At 47.2% G+C, this 13,619-nt stretch overlaps 1 long non-coding RNA gene across 1 annotated transcript in view; it reads left to right on the forward strand.

Annotated features, from left to right (window-relative positions):
- Positions 1 to 13,412, forward strand: part of LOC138259008 (uncharacterized) — a 290,301-nt gene extending 276,889 nt beyond the window's left edge. Inside the window, exon 4 of the long non-coding RNA XR_011198620.1 lies at positions 13,377 to 13,412. This is a non-coding gene — a long non-coding RNA (uncharacterized lncRNA). The remainder of the gene's footprint in view (positions 1 to 13,376) is intronic.
- Positions 13,413 to 13,619: the final 207 nt, after the last annotated feature.

Raw genomic sequence — 13,619 nt, forward strand, 5'->3', positions numbered from 1 at the left:
CTCCACCTACGTTCCCTGGGAAGTAACCTCCTGCTACTGAAGGCTACGGGTTGATCTAGGCCCTCTTCATTAAGCTGTGAGAGTACTGCTCCAAAACCATGCTCTGTGGTGTGTGTTTGCACAACAAACTACTTGGAGTAGTAAGGTGCCTTCAGCACAGGTGCTGTGCACATGGCAGCCTTCAGGGCATCAAAAGCGGTCTGGCAAGCCTCTGTCCAGATCACCTTTCTTGGTTGTTTCCTAGAGGTCATCTCAGTTGGGGGGGTCACAATGGTGCCATAGCCCTTGACAAACATCCTGATATAGCCAGTGAAGCCTAAAAAGGCCCTCACCTCAGTCTGGGTCTTGGGAGGTTCCCAAGCCAGAATGGTGTCAATTTTTGGCTGTAGGAGTGCCACCTGGCCACTCCCTATCTGGTGTCCCAAGTACACCACAGAACCCTGCCCTATTTGGCACTTGCTTGCCTTAATAGTGAGGCATGCCATCTGCAGGGCCTCTAACACTCTCCAGAGGTGTTGCAGATGTTCCTCCCATGTGGAACTGAAAACAGCAATGTCATCCATGTAGGTGGCACTGAACTCATCCAGCCCAGCCAACACCTGGTTGACCAACCTCTGAAAGGTGGCAGGGGGATTCTTCATCCCAAATGGCATCACTTTAAATTGAAAGTGTCCATCTGGGGTAGAAAATGCTGACCTCTCCTTGGCCCCCTCAGTTAAGGCAATCTGCCAGTACCCAGACGTTAAGTCAAACGTGCTGAGGTACTTGGGAGCTCCCTACCGGTCAATGAGCTCATCGGCTCGGGGGATGGGGTGTGCATCAGTCTTGCTGATGGCAGTGAGTCCCTCCACACAGAACCTGAGTTCTGGATTGGCACCAGGTGCAGCAGCCTTTGGGACCAATGCCACTGGGCTGGCCCAGGGACTGCTGGAATGGTCAATAACCCCTAGGGCTAACATTTTGGATACTTCATCCTTAATGCAAGCCCTGACCCTTTCAGTCACCCTGTAAACTTTCTGTTTAATGGGTGGACTGTCCCCAGTGTCCACATCATGTGTGCACAAGTGTGTGACCCCTGGGATCAGGGAAAACAGTGAGGCGAACTGTCCCAACACCTGGCGACAGTCCAGCTGCTGCTCTTCAGTCAGTGAGAGGGAGATAATCACTCCCACAACAGACCCATCTTTCTCTCCTGCAGATAGGAGGTCAGGAAGAGGCTCACTCTCCTCCTCCACCCCATCATCTGTCGCAAGGAGCATGGACAGTTCAGTCCGCTCAAAGTGTGGCTTGAGGCGGTTAACATGCAGGACCCTTAAAGGGTTCCTTGGAGACTGCAAGTCCACCAGGTAGGTGACTTCACTCCTGTGCTTCACCACCTCAAATGGCCCAGTTCACTTGTCCTGGAGCGCCCTAGGCTCCACTGGTGCCATCACCCACACTTTTTGCCAGGTTGAAACTTGACCAGAGTGACATTCTGGTCATACCAGCATTTCATGTCCTCCTGGCTTGCTTCCAGGTTCTCCTGTGCGAGACTCCTGAAGCGGGCAGTCTGGTTTCTCAAAGCCAGCATGTAACCAAATACATCGGGGGGGGTTTACTAGAAGCTTTCTCCAAAGCCTCCTTCACCAGACTCAAAGATCCCCTAACAGGGTGGCCATGGATGAGCTCAAAGGGACTAAACCCAAGTCCCTTTTGAGGCACCTCCCTGTAAGTGAACAGACGACATGGCAAGAGGATGTCCCACTTCTGCCTCAAGGACTCTGACAGGCCCATAATCATGCCTTTCAGGCATGGTGCGGTTGAATCTCTCAACCAGACCATTACTTTGGGGGTGGTATGGGTGGTGAACTTGTAGGTTACCCCACACTCCTTCCACAGAGACTTCATATACGTGGATATGAAGTTGGTACCCCTATCAGATACCACTTCCTTGGGGAGCCCCATGCGGGTAAACCCCCCATGAAGGCACAACCCACCACAGGGGAAGTGATTGAACTCTGAGGAATGGCTTCTGGGTACCGGGTGGCATGGTCCACCAAGACCAGGATGAACCTGTTGCCCATGGCTGTCTTGGGATCCAGAGGCCCCACAATGTCAATACCTACCCTCTCAAAGGGATTACTGACAACAGGTAAAGGTTGGAGAGGAGCCTTACATTTCCCCCCACTCTTGCCACCGGCCTGACAAGTTTGGCAAGACCTGCAATGTGCATCTGAGTGCCTGCGCATAAGGGCCAGTAAAAGTGGGTGACAGGCCTCGCAAATGTCTTGTCCTGCCCCAAATGTCCAGCTAAAGGCACATCCTGAGCCAACCCCAGTAGGAAGGCCATGAAGCACTGGGGTACCACCAGCACACAGGCTGACCCAGGCTCAGGAACCTTAGGCTCACTATGCAGGAGGTCATCCTCCCAATAGATCAGGTGCGATCCTGGCTCCTTGCCAGCCGCCTGGTCTGCAGCCTGCTACCGCAAACCCTCCAGAGTAGGGCATGTCCTCTGTGCTGCACAGAATGCTTCCCTGGTGGGCCCCCCTTCCTGCAACAGCTTAGGGACCTCACCCAGTTCAGCCACCTGTTCCCTTGTAGGCTCTGGAGCGTCACCCTGAGGCTCCGCCCCCTCCTGGATCGTGGGAACTTCTGGGGCCGGTTTCCTGCGCCCCCTGCCCTTCCTCTTCTGGGCGGTCCCCTGGGCCACTGTTTCAGGTACCAGGGGCTCTTGTCCACCCTGATGGGCTGCCATTGACCGGGTGGATACGCATACCCACCCAGGCAGACCCAACATCTCGAAGTGAGACCTGTGTTCCACCTCCTTCTAAGGGGAATCCTCCAGGTCATTGCCTAGCAAACAATATCCAGGCATGGTTGGGCTCACAGCTACCTTCAAGGAACCTGAGACCCCCTCCATTCAAAGGGAGCCTGCGCCACTCTGCACAGTTGTCCACTGCAACTACTTGGCGAAGTACCCAGGGATCAATCTGCTATTCAGACACCAGCTGACTCCTCACTGTAGTCACACTGGCTCCTGTGTCTCTCAGAGCCTCCACCCTCTGACCATTGATGGTCGCCCACTGCCTGTACTTCTTAGGAACAGGGGTTCTCTGGACCATCTCACTGTCCCCTAGTGAGACAAGGGTCATCAGCTGGCTCCCACCCACCTGGAACCAACTCCTCCCCAAGCGCTACACTAGCCAAACCCCGGGATGACGCACCAGTGGGTTCCGGTATACTCTTGGGGCATTTGGGGTCCCCCCTTACATGACTCACCTGGTGACATGCATAACACTTACGTGGGGGTCCCCCTGCCACTGGCTTCCCTTTGGAGAACCATGGCCTCTTCTCACTGGGGGGCTGGGAATCCTTAGCCTGGGAATCAGTTTGAGGCCCTTTAGAGAACGCCCTCCGTTTACCCTTACCCCCTTTCTTCTGAGAGGGACCCTGCCCACCCCTGGCGTGATCTCCCCCATACCTCTTTTGGACCCTGGTGCTCTCCCAGCGGTCCGGTTCCTACGCAAGCTTTCTGGGATCTGTCTGCTTGCTGTCAATCAGGTGCTTGCGCAGCTCTGGAAAACATAAATTGTACAAGTGCTCCCAAGCAATCAGATTGTAAAGCTCCTCATACGTAGTTACCTTACTGCCCTTCACCCAACTATCCAGTGACCTGCAAAAACAATCAACACACTCCAACCATGTTTGGGATTCCTTCTTCTTATAGGACCTAAACTTATCCTTATACTGCTCAGGAGTGAGACCATATCTTGTGAGTAGAGCATCCTTCATGATAGTGTAGGTGAGATTCTGAGCATCCCCTAAGGCTGTCAGTGTATCCCTCCCCTCTACCTCAAAATCCTTTCACAGACCCACCCCCCAATGAGCTTCAGGGACCAGATTCATATGGAGAGCAGACCCATACCCCTTGAACCACAAATATATGTCATCCTCCCTCTTGTAATCCTTCTCTAGGTCTTTTGGAATGTGTACCCTTCTTTCAGGCTTCACTGTACTGTTGCTGCCACCATCTCTACTGGACTGGCTCCTATAATCTAACTCCTTTAAGCTAAGCTCATAAGCCAGCAGTATCTTCCTTTCCTCAATCGCCATCCTTCTCTCTTCCATCTCTAGACTGAGCTTCTTCAGCTCCAATTGGTATTCTCTCTCTGCCTGTCTGCCCTGTAACTCTTCAGGTGTCATACCCTTGGAGGACACACTGCTACCTGCCTTTTAGAGACTTTCCCCCAGGCATAACAAGCCCACCCACAACATCATTGCGAGTGACTTGCACCTCTTCCTCCCCTTCCTGCTCAACATTGGTGTGCCTCTCAGCTTCTTTGGCTGTCACCCAGACCCTCAGCACCTTTTGCAGCTCCTCCTTCTTGGATGAGCTCTTAATGGGACAGGCAAAATCCTTGCAGAATTGCTTCTACTGAGCTACTATGTAGCTCTCCACTTTCTCTATGTCAAAAGCAATTCCAGCTGATGCATCTCCAGATTGAAACATGACAAATATTTTAAAAAAGGGCAAAGTTCCAAAGGCAGAAAAACAAGTTCCCAAATAAAGTTTCCAAAAAAGTCAATCAAGGGATCAGCAAGAACTAGAACAAAAAGAAGCCCCAAAGAGAAAAGCAAAAATCACAAGACAAGCAGTATGTGGTCACATAGTGGTCTGAACTCAAAACAGAAGGGTACACTTAATTACTGTATGTCAAGTACAAATACAAGTCAATCCCAACCGCTGATCACCAATGTTAGAAATGGGGTCTTTGGTTGGCAGTCAGGTTACCCCCTGTCCAAGCAAGGACCCTCACTCTAGTCAGGGTAAAAGAGAATCACCCTCAGCTAAACCCTGCTTATCTCCTTGGTAGCTTGGTACGAGCAGGAAGGCTTAACTTCAGAGTGCTAGGTTTAAAGTATTTGTACCAACACACACAGTAACTCAATGAAAACACTACAAAATGACACAACATAGGTTTAGAGAAATAGAAAATATTTATCTAAACAAAACAAGACCAAAACAACAAAAATCCACAATACACAAGTCATTAATAAAAATACAAAAAGAGTCTTCATGTAATTTTAAACACAACGCTAGCGCTGTTAGCCTGAAAATGTACCTTGGGTGCATCAAAAACAACCCCACATGGGTGGGTGTGCGTCAAAAAGGGCTTGTGATGCGTCGATATCACTCATGAGCAAGACCTTGTGTTGTTTCGCCTTCAGTCGGGTTGGCGTGCGTTTCTTCTCTCATCGCACGACAGCGATGTGTTGATCCGGTTAGCAGTCTCAGGTCCGGGCAGGCCTTGCATCGCTTTTACATGCCCAGCAGTGTTTGCATCAGTAATCCAGCCACACGATGATCCGAAAACCACGCAACGCAGGTTGCGATCTCACCAGCCTCCGTCAGCGATGCTTCTCCAGCCACGGGCGGCAATCTTCCGGTTGCGTTGCAGGCGGGTGTTGATTTTTTAGCCATGAAGCCAGCGGGTGTTGATTTTTCAGCCGCAGATCAGATTTGTGTCAATCTTTTCCCTGCACGGCAGTTGGTGCGTGAATTTCTCACTCTTGGTCTGCCAGCTTCTCCTTTCAGGGTCCCAGGAACTGGATGGGCACCACTTGGCAGAGTAGGAGTCTCAGCAGAGGCTCCAGGTGCTGGCAGAGAGAAATCTTTGCTGTCCCTGAGACTTCAAACAACAGGAGGCAAGCTCTTAATCAAGCTCTTGGAGAGTTCTTCACAAGAAGGAAGGCAACACAAAGTCCAGTCTTTGTCCTCTAGCACAGGCAGAAGCAGCAACTGCAGGATAGCTCCACAAAGCACAGTCACAGGCAGGGCGGCTCTTCTTCCTCAGCTCTTCAGCTCTTCTCCAGGCAGAGGTTCCTCTGGTTTCCAGAAGTGTTCTAAAGTCTGTGTTTTTGGGTGCCCTTCTTATACCCATTTTGCCGTTTGAAGTAGGCTTAATTCAAAGGAAAGTCTCTCTTGTTTGTGAAATCCTGCCTTGCCCAGTCCAGGCCCCAGACACACACCAAGGGGTTGGAGACTGCATTGTGTGAGGGCAGGCACAGCCCTTTCAGGTGTGAGTGACCACTCCTCCCCTCCCTCCTTCTAAAAGTGGCATTTTCAAACACACAATCCGAAAATCAACTTTACTAAAAGATGTATTTATAAAAATTGTGAGCTCAGAGACACCAAACTCCACATGTCTATCTGCTCCCAAAGGGAATCTACTCTTTAATCATATTTAAAGGTAGCCCCCATGTTAACCTATGAGAGGGACAGGCCTTGCAACAGTGAGCCATTTCAGTCATGTAGTCAACCACTATCCAGATGACCGAGTACCCATTTGAAACAGGAAGGTCAGAATTGAAGTCCATGCTTATGGTGTGCCATGGAGCTGGTGTGATTGGGAGGGGTTGATGTAACCCTACCAGTTGGTTGTGGGGCTTTTAGCTTAGATACAGACGGAGCAGTTTTGGATGTAAGTCGTGACATCTTGTGTCAGGGACGGCCATCAAAACCATCTTTTGCAGATCTCTAACGTCTTTCTCTTGCCCACATGGTCTGCAAGGGCTGAATCATGTCCCCAATGAAGGATGGTTTCCTGCAGATCTGGAGTAGGAATAAACAGTTTGTCAGCATGATAAAGGAAACCTCCCTGTATGGTAACCTTTGGAGGGCGGTCAGTAGCCAATTGAGCAATTTGTAGCTTGTCGGGAAACTCATGTGGTGTGCATGCTGCTACAATCTTTTCAGTAGGTATAATAGGATGAACTTGTTCTTTGTCTATGTCCTCCTATGTATAACCCAACCTGGATAGGGTGTCAGCCTTTTGCTGGACTGTCCCAGGTCTGTAAGTAATAACAAAATCAAATTGGTTGAAGAATAGTAACCAATGTAATTGTTGTGATGTGAGTGCTTTGGTGGCTTGAAAAACTGAAGATTTCATGGTTGGTATATGTGCTTGTGGTATGTCTTGCCCCTAAAAGGTGGTGGCGCCATTCTTGGAAAGCAAGTTTTATGGCCAACAACTCTCGTTCTGCCACTCTGTAATTCTGTTCTGCTGAAAGTAGTTTTTTAGAAAAGTATGCCACTGAGTGAAAACAGCCTGTATCTGGGTCTCGTTGGGAAAGGACACCATCAATAGCCACCTGAGAAGAATCTGCTTCCATGAAGGAGGGTTGCGAGGGATCAGGGTGGCGGAGAATAGGGGCTAAAGTAAAGGCCTCGATGAGATGCTGGAAAGCATCTTCCGCTTGCTGATCCCAATAGAAGGCCACTCCTTTTCTCAATAAGCATATGATTGGGGGTCACCACTATAGAAAACTGGGAGCTGAATTGCCGATAAAAGTTGGCGAACACCAGGAACAGTTGGATATCCTTGACAGATTTTTGGCTTTCACACTTTAGGATGGCTTGTACTTTAGATTGATCCATGGAAATCCCCTCTGGAGTTATTTTATAACCACAGAAATCATTTTTTGTGCATGAAACACACACTTATCTAATTTAGTGAACAACTGGAGTTCCTTAAACTGCTGCAACACAGCTCATACATGTCCAATATGTTCCTCAGTAGAGGTGGAATAAATAAGGATGTCATCTATGTAGACTATTACACAGACATCAAGGAACTCCTGCAGCACTTCACTGATGAAAAATTGAAATGTTGCAGGAGCAGTGCAGAGGCCAAAGGTCATTGCAGTATACTCGTAAAGCCCAAACTTGGTCCGAAAGACAGTTTTCCACTCATCGTCCTCGAGTCCACGGATCAAATGATAGGCCCCTCGAAGATCGACCTTGGTATAAATGGTGGAATTGCATACTTGATCCAGTAACACAGGTATCAGAGGGAGAGGGTACCTTTCTTTATCGTTGCCTTGTTTACTGCGTGTAAGTCAATGCAAGCCCGCAGTTCCCCGTTTCATTTTGAAATGAAGAACAAAGGTGACGATACTGGGGATGTGGAGTGATGTATAAATCCCTTGGCTAACTGATCATCAAGGTACTCCCGAAGGTACTGGGTCTCTGGCTTGGATAAGACATAAATCCTACTTCATGGTAATGTTACTCTTGGGAGTAAGTCTATGAGACAGTCATATGACCTATGAGGTGGCAACTGAGTATCTTTCTGCTCACAAAACACGTTGTGGAAGTCCTGATGTGGTGTTGGTAAGGTTTGCTGGTCAAGTTTCTCTGAATTAAGCAAAGGGATAATGCGGCTAGAAGGTCCTTGGGAACAGGAATGCCAACAATGTTTGAAGTCCAGTGTTCCCTTTCTAGCGACCCAATCAATCTTGGGGTTTTGCAATTGCAACCATGGAATACCCAAGATGGCCCCAAATACGGGTGTGTCAATTAAATCAAATTGAATTTGCTCAGAATGGCCATTGGCACAAACCATGATTAGTAGACTTGTCTGGTATTTGATATGTCCAGAGGACAATTCTGAACCATCCACCAGGCTCGGACTGGTTCAGGGGCTTATTTTCATAACATGGTGATGCCTAAGGTTTTAGCAAGGCTGAGATGAAGGAAGTTACCCGTCGCTCCCCAGTTAAGTAAGATTCGAAGGACCTTATGAGCTTGTGGGGAAAGTGTCAAGGTCAAGGTCACAATGAGTGTCAGGTGTTGGGGTGCAAGAGTCATAGTGTTAACTAGCTGATGAGTGACCGTGGGAGAGGGGTAGCTCGATAAAGCGGTCCCAGATTTTATCGAGCCTGGAAGTTTTCCGGATCGCTGATCTCATCTCATACCACTGCTCCCACTGCTTTCTTTGCTAAACTGGATTTACTGGTACAGTTTTTTGGCAAAGTACCCTGCCTTGCTGCAGTAAAGGCACAGATTTAGTTTCATCCTGCTCTCCTTTCCCTCTTTTGATAACGGCCCTCGCACACTCCCTATTTGCATGGGCTCAGATGTTTCATGAGAGAAACTCGGAGAGTCTTTCTTCTCTGTTTTTAATACTAGAAGTCGTGTGTCTCTGTGGGATTTTTCTCCCTTACGTTCCCCCAACCGGTTGTCTAGGCGAACCACTAAATCTATGTATTCTGAACAGTCAGTGGGAGGAACTATAATTTGTGCCAACACATCCTTAAGATTGTCCTGAGGGCCCCGATAGAATAAGGAAGTCCTTTTCTCCCCAGGCCACTCAGTTTCTGTGACCAAGCAGTTAAAGGATGTAATATAGGTTAATTGGTCCTTGTTCCATTGACGCAGGATTAACAACTCATTGCCGCTAAGTTGCATGAATAAATGTTTTGCAAAGAGCTTATGACTAGCTTCCTTAAACCAATCGAAGTTGTATAGTAGGGGATCATTGCACTCGACCAGAGGGATTGACCACCAGGCAGCATTCCCACCAAAGAAGGAAATCACAAAAGCCACTTTAGTGGTCTTGTTGGGAACCGCGCTAGGACGACAGAAGAATTGCACCTGGCACTGAATCAGGAAGATGTGAAATGTAGCACTATCACCAAAGAACCGCTCAGGCGGGGCTAAAGGAATTGGTGTTGGTGTGGTTACCGAAAGCTGCACAGCCTGGGGCGTTGAGGTGGCAGCAGAAGGACCAGAAGTAGAAGTTGAACCACTTGGAAAAAACTCAAATTGGGGAGGCTGCATAACTGGATCTTTTGTTTTACCATTGGTGTTCTCCCATGGAGTATCTTAGGTTTGTTTCATTGAAACTCTTGTTGCAAAGACTGTTTTTCCTGTCATAGGGAGGCTACTTCCTATTGTAAACCTGCTAACACCCTAGTAATTTCTTGTAGGGATGGATTGTCCTCTGAAGAATGCTGGGCTTGAGCGAGGCCCTTGAAAGTGACCCCCAGGGAATCCATCGCCCAGGCAGCCCTGTGTAGGAAAGTACCATCTTGCCTGGCATGTTACCCCCATTTTTTCATGTAGGTAAGTTTGTTTTTGCCAGTCTCACTGATATACTGCTAGCCAGGACCCCAGTGCTCAGAGTTTGTGGCCTGAATGTGTATACCTGTGTAGTGACTAACTGTGTCACTGAGGCTCTGCTAACCAGAACCTCAGTGCTTATGCTTTCTCTGCCTTTAAATTTGTCACTATGGGCTAGTGACCACTTTTACCAATTTCAATTGGCACACTGGAACACATTTATAATTTCCTTGTATATGGTACCTACTTACCCAGGGTATTGGGGTTCCAGGAGATCCCTGTGGGCTGCAACATTTCTTTTGCCACCCATAGGGAGCTTAGACAAACCTTTACACAGGATTGCCATTGCAGCCTGAGTGAAATAACGCACACGTGTGAACTGCAGCCACTAGGGCTTCTGTGCACATTTCCACAAAATCCTTCATGCACAGCCAAGCCTTGGTCCCCAGCACTCTGTCCTGTGATGCTCAGATTACTGAGTTGATCTCCGGCTTCGTGGGACCCTCTTTTGCAGTGTTGAGACGACCGCCATGTTCAGACTTCTTGAACCCGTATTCAAGAACTTCTGCGGGTGCTATCTTCTTGTGCATGGGCTCTCTACATTTCTGAGGGTCCCCTCTGTCTCCTCTCCCAAGTGGTGACATCCTGGTCCTTCCTGGGCCCGGGCAGCACCCTTTTCTTCAACTGCGACTCCTGCAGCTAGCAAGGCTTGTTTGCTGTATTTTGCCAAGGAAACAACTCTGCTTCCTCCAGCACTCCATGGGACATCTTCTGGACAAAGGAAAAGTTCCTAGCATCTTTTGTTGTTGCAGAATCTTCAGCTTCTTCCATCCGGAGGCAGACATTTTGCACCTTCATCTGGGGTTTAGCGGGCTTCTGCCACCCCTTGACACTTTCACAACTCTTGGACTTGGTCCCATTCCATTGCAGGTCCTCAGGTCCAGGAATCCATCTTCAGTGCTTTGCAGTCTGTTGTGGTCTTTGAAAAATTCCTCTATCACGACTCTAGTGTGTTTCTGGGGAAATAGCACTACTTTACTCCTACTTTCCAGGGTCTTGGGGTGGGGTATCTTGGACACCCTTAGTGTTTTCTTACACTCCCAGTGACCCTCTACACACTACACTAGCCTAGGGGTCCATTCGTGGTTCGCATTCCACTTTTTTAGTCTATGGTTTGTGTTGCCCCTAGGCCTATTGCATCCTATTGTATTCTACAGTGTTTGCACTACTTTCTGACTGTTTTACTTACCTGATTTTGGTTTGTGTGTATATTTTGTGTATTTTACATACCTCCTAAGAGAGTATATCCTCTGAGATATTTTTGGCACATTGTCACTAAAGTACCTTTATTTTTTAGTAACTCTGAGTATTGTTTTTCTTATGATATATAGTACCTATATGATATAAGTGGTATAGTAGGAGCTTTACATGTCTCCTAGTTCAGTCTAAGCTGCTCTGCTCTAGCTACCTCTATCAGCCTAAGCTGCTAGAACACTAGTAATCTACTAATAAGGGATAACTGGACCTGGCACAAGGTGTAAGTACCATCAGGTACCCAATATAAGCCAGGCCAGCCTCCTACTCCCAGTATGTTGTGACTTGGCTGTATGTGAGAGCTCGACCACTCACCTGAAAAACAGGTCGTCTGTAGGGCCGGAGGAGGAGAGGAGGGTTCCCCCAGACAATCACCTGTGACTCAACTCGTTTCCTTGTACTTTCTCTCCACTCCTGTCCGCCGTAATACAACCCCCAGATGATAGAATGGGATCGTAATACAGTGGACAGGATATCCGTCACGTGCGTGACAGAGTATTCCCCTCTGCAGAGACCTAAATCAGGCCCAGAGTTTTTTAGGTGTGAGGGCCAAATTTTGTGGACCAGCACCAATATACTTATGTCATTAACTATGAATTTAACCTGGGGTCTATTTGTCCCTTGGTCATCTTTATTCTCAGTCCACAATACTCTTTCTGGAATCTTCCTTCTCTACAGAACCCACACAGATTTTGTTACGTCTCTACAAACCCATGTTATCTGACCCCTTTTCCCACATCTATGACCGTCTTTATCACATGTATAGCACCCTTTAAAATCAGCAGCTTGGAACAGATTTCCACGCATTTAGCTTCTCACACATGTGGGCTTTTAGTAATTATTGCTCAACCTATTGTTTGTTTTTTCTCACCCACCTTTGGCCTTCTAATGCAAATTTTTTAAATGTTTCAATGTAGTTTCCTTTCCTTCAATAATGTGCCCTTCCTTGCTTTCTCTTTGCCTCTCTTATGCACATTTCAGATTTTTTCACAATTCCTGCACTGTTAATTGATTTTTGTAGAAAAGGGTTTCTTGCTGCCCACAATCCTTGTTTCATTTTGCTTTGTATTTGCATTCAACTAATAACTGATTCCTGATTATTTGGTCAGTCGTGTTTGAAAAGTAACATCTAATTGCCAACTCTCTAAATCTGGTTATAAATTGATCCACCATGTTTCGACTTTTGTTGTAGTTGGATGTAAAACATATGTCTCTGCGTTACTCTCTTGACAGACATTTCAAAATAAATGTCCAACCTTTTTTTGCTGCAGCACATACATCATCTATTTCAGCACTGACACATACCAAGTCTACCAATAAAAATGTGACCACATGCTGGCCTTATTTTCCTAATACTTTAAAAAACTTAGGGGCAGATTTAAGAGCCCCTTGTGCCATCTAAAGACACATTAGCGTCTTTTTTTTAATCTAGTGTGGCGTTAGATGGCCAAAAACACTGCGCCAGATTTACAAAGTGACGCAATGCATACATTGAGCCACTTTGTAACCCTTTGCGCTACATCATGCACGAATCATGCATAAAATATGCAAAGGGGCATTCCCCTGTTAGGGAAACCAAAAAAATGAGGCAAAGAAATCTAAGAGATTTTTTTGGCACTTTTAACGCCTGCTCAGAGGCTGGATGGGCTTTGCAGGATTAGATATGACGCACACATGGTGTTGTTAGGGGGGCACTAAGGGGCACAAGAAATGTGGCCCTGCACTCAGTGCAACGCCACTTTTCTTAAATCTGCCCCCCAGTTCTTTTTCTTGATGGTTTACAATTTAATGCATCAGTTGCTCTTCCCATTACATATGCAGCCGACCACCTTGTGACAGAAATATGGGAGGAGCTGCTACAAATTGTATTGATTGGCTCCCCATAGAAGGTGGATGGATCCAAAATCTGGAAATTTGTGAAAAGCGAACGAGAATGAAATACAGCAGCGCACGCATATAACAATGAAAAGTTCTGGCGTGATCACAAAATGTCATGATTTCCTTTGCATATTGGAGGAGTAATCATTTAGTGAAGAGTCCCTTGAGAGAGAAAAAACAAAGGTACTTTTCAATACTGTACTATGTAGTCTTCTTGCAATGATTATCCCCTGTTTGTCTCCATTTGCCCTACGACGTTTCTGACTTTTTTTTTTCCGTGTGTGATGTCACGTTTCAGTGCAGCAGACATCCAAGGAACAGAAAAAATATAAAGGTACTTTTGATTACTAGACTATGTAGTCCTCTTTCTCTGATTATCCCCTGTTTGCATCCATTTCCACTACAACTCTTCTGACTTTGTGGTTTTCTGTGCATGATGTCATGTTTCAGTGTTGCTCTGCTGGGTGACCACATGTTTATGATGTGTTTGAAGGTAATTGCTTATTTGTATTTGTTGCTTCGCTGTCTCATAGTACTGCTT

Source organism: Pleurodeles waltl, chromosome 2_1 (assembly GCF_031143425.1).
Source record: "Pleurodeles waltl isolate 20211129_DDA chromosome 2_1, aPleWal1.hap1.20221129, whole genome shotgun sequence".
Lineage (NCBI taxonomy): Eukaryota > Metazoa > Chordata > Amphibia > Caudata > Salamandridae > Pleurodeles > Pleurodeles waltl.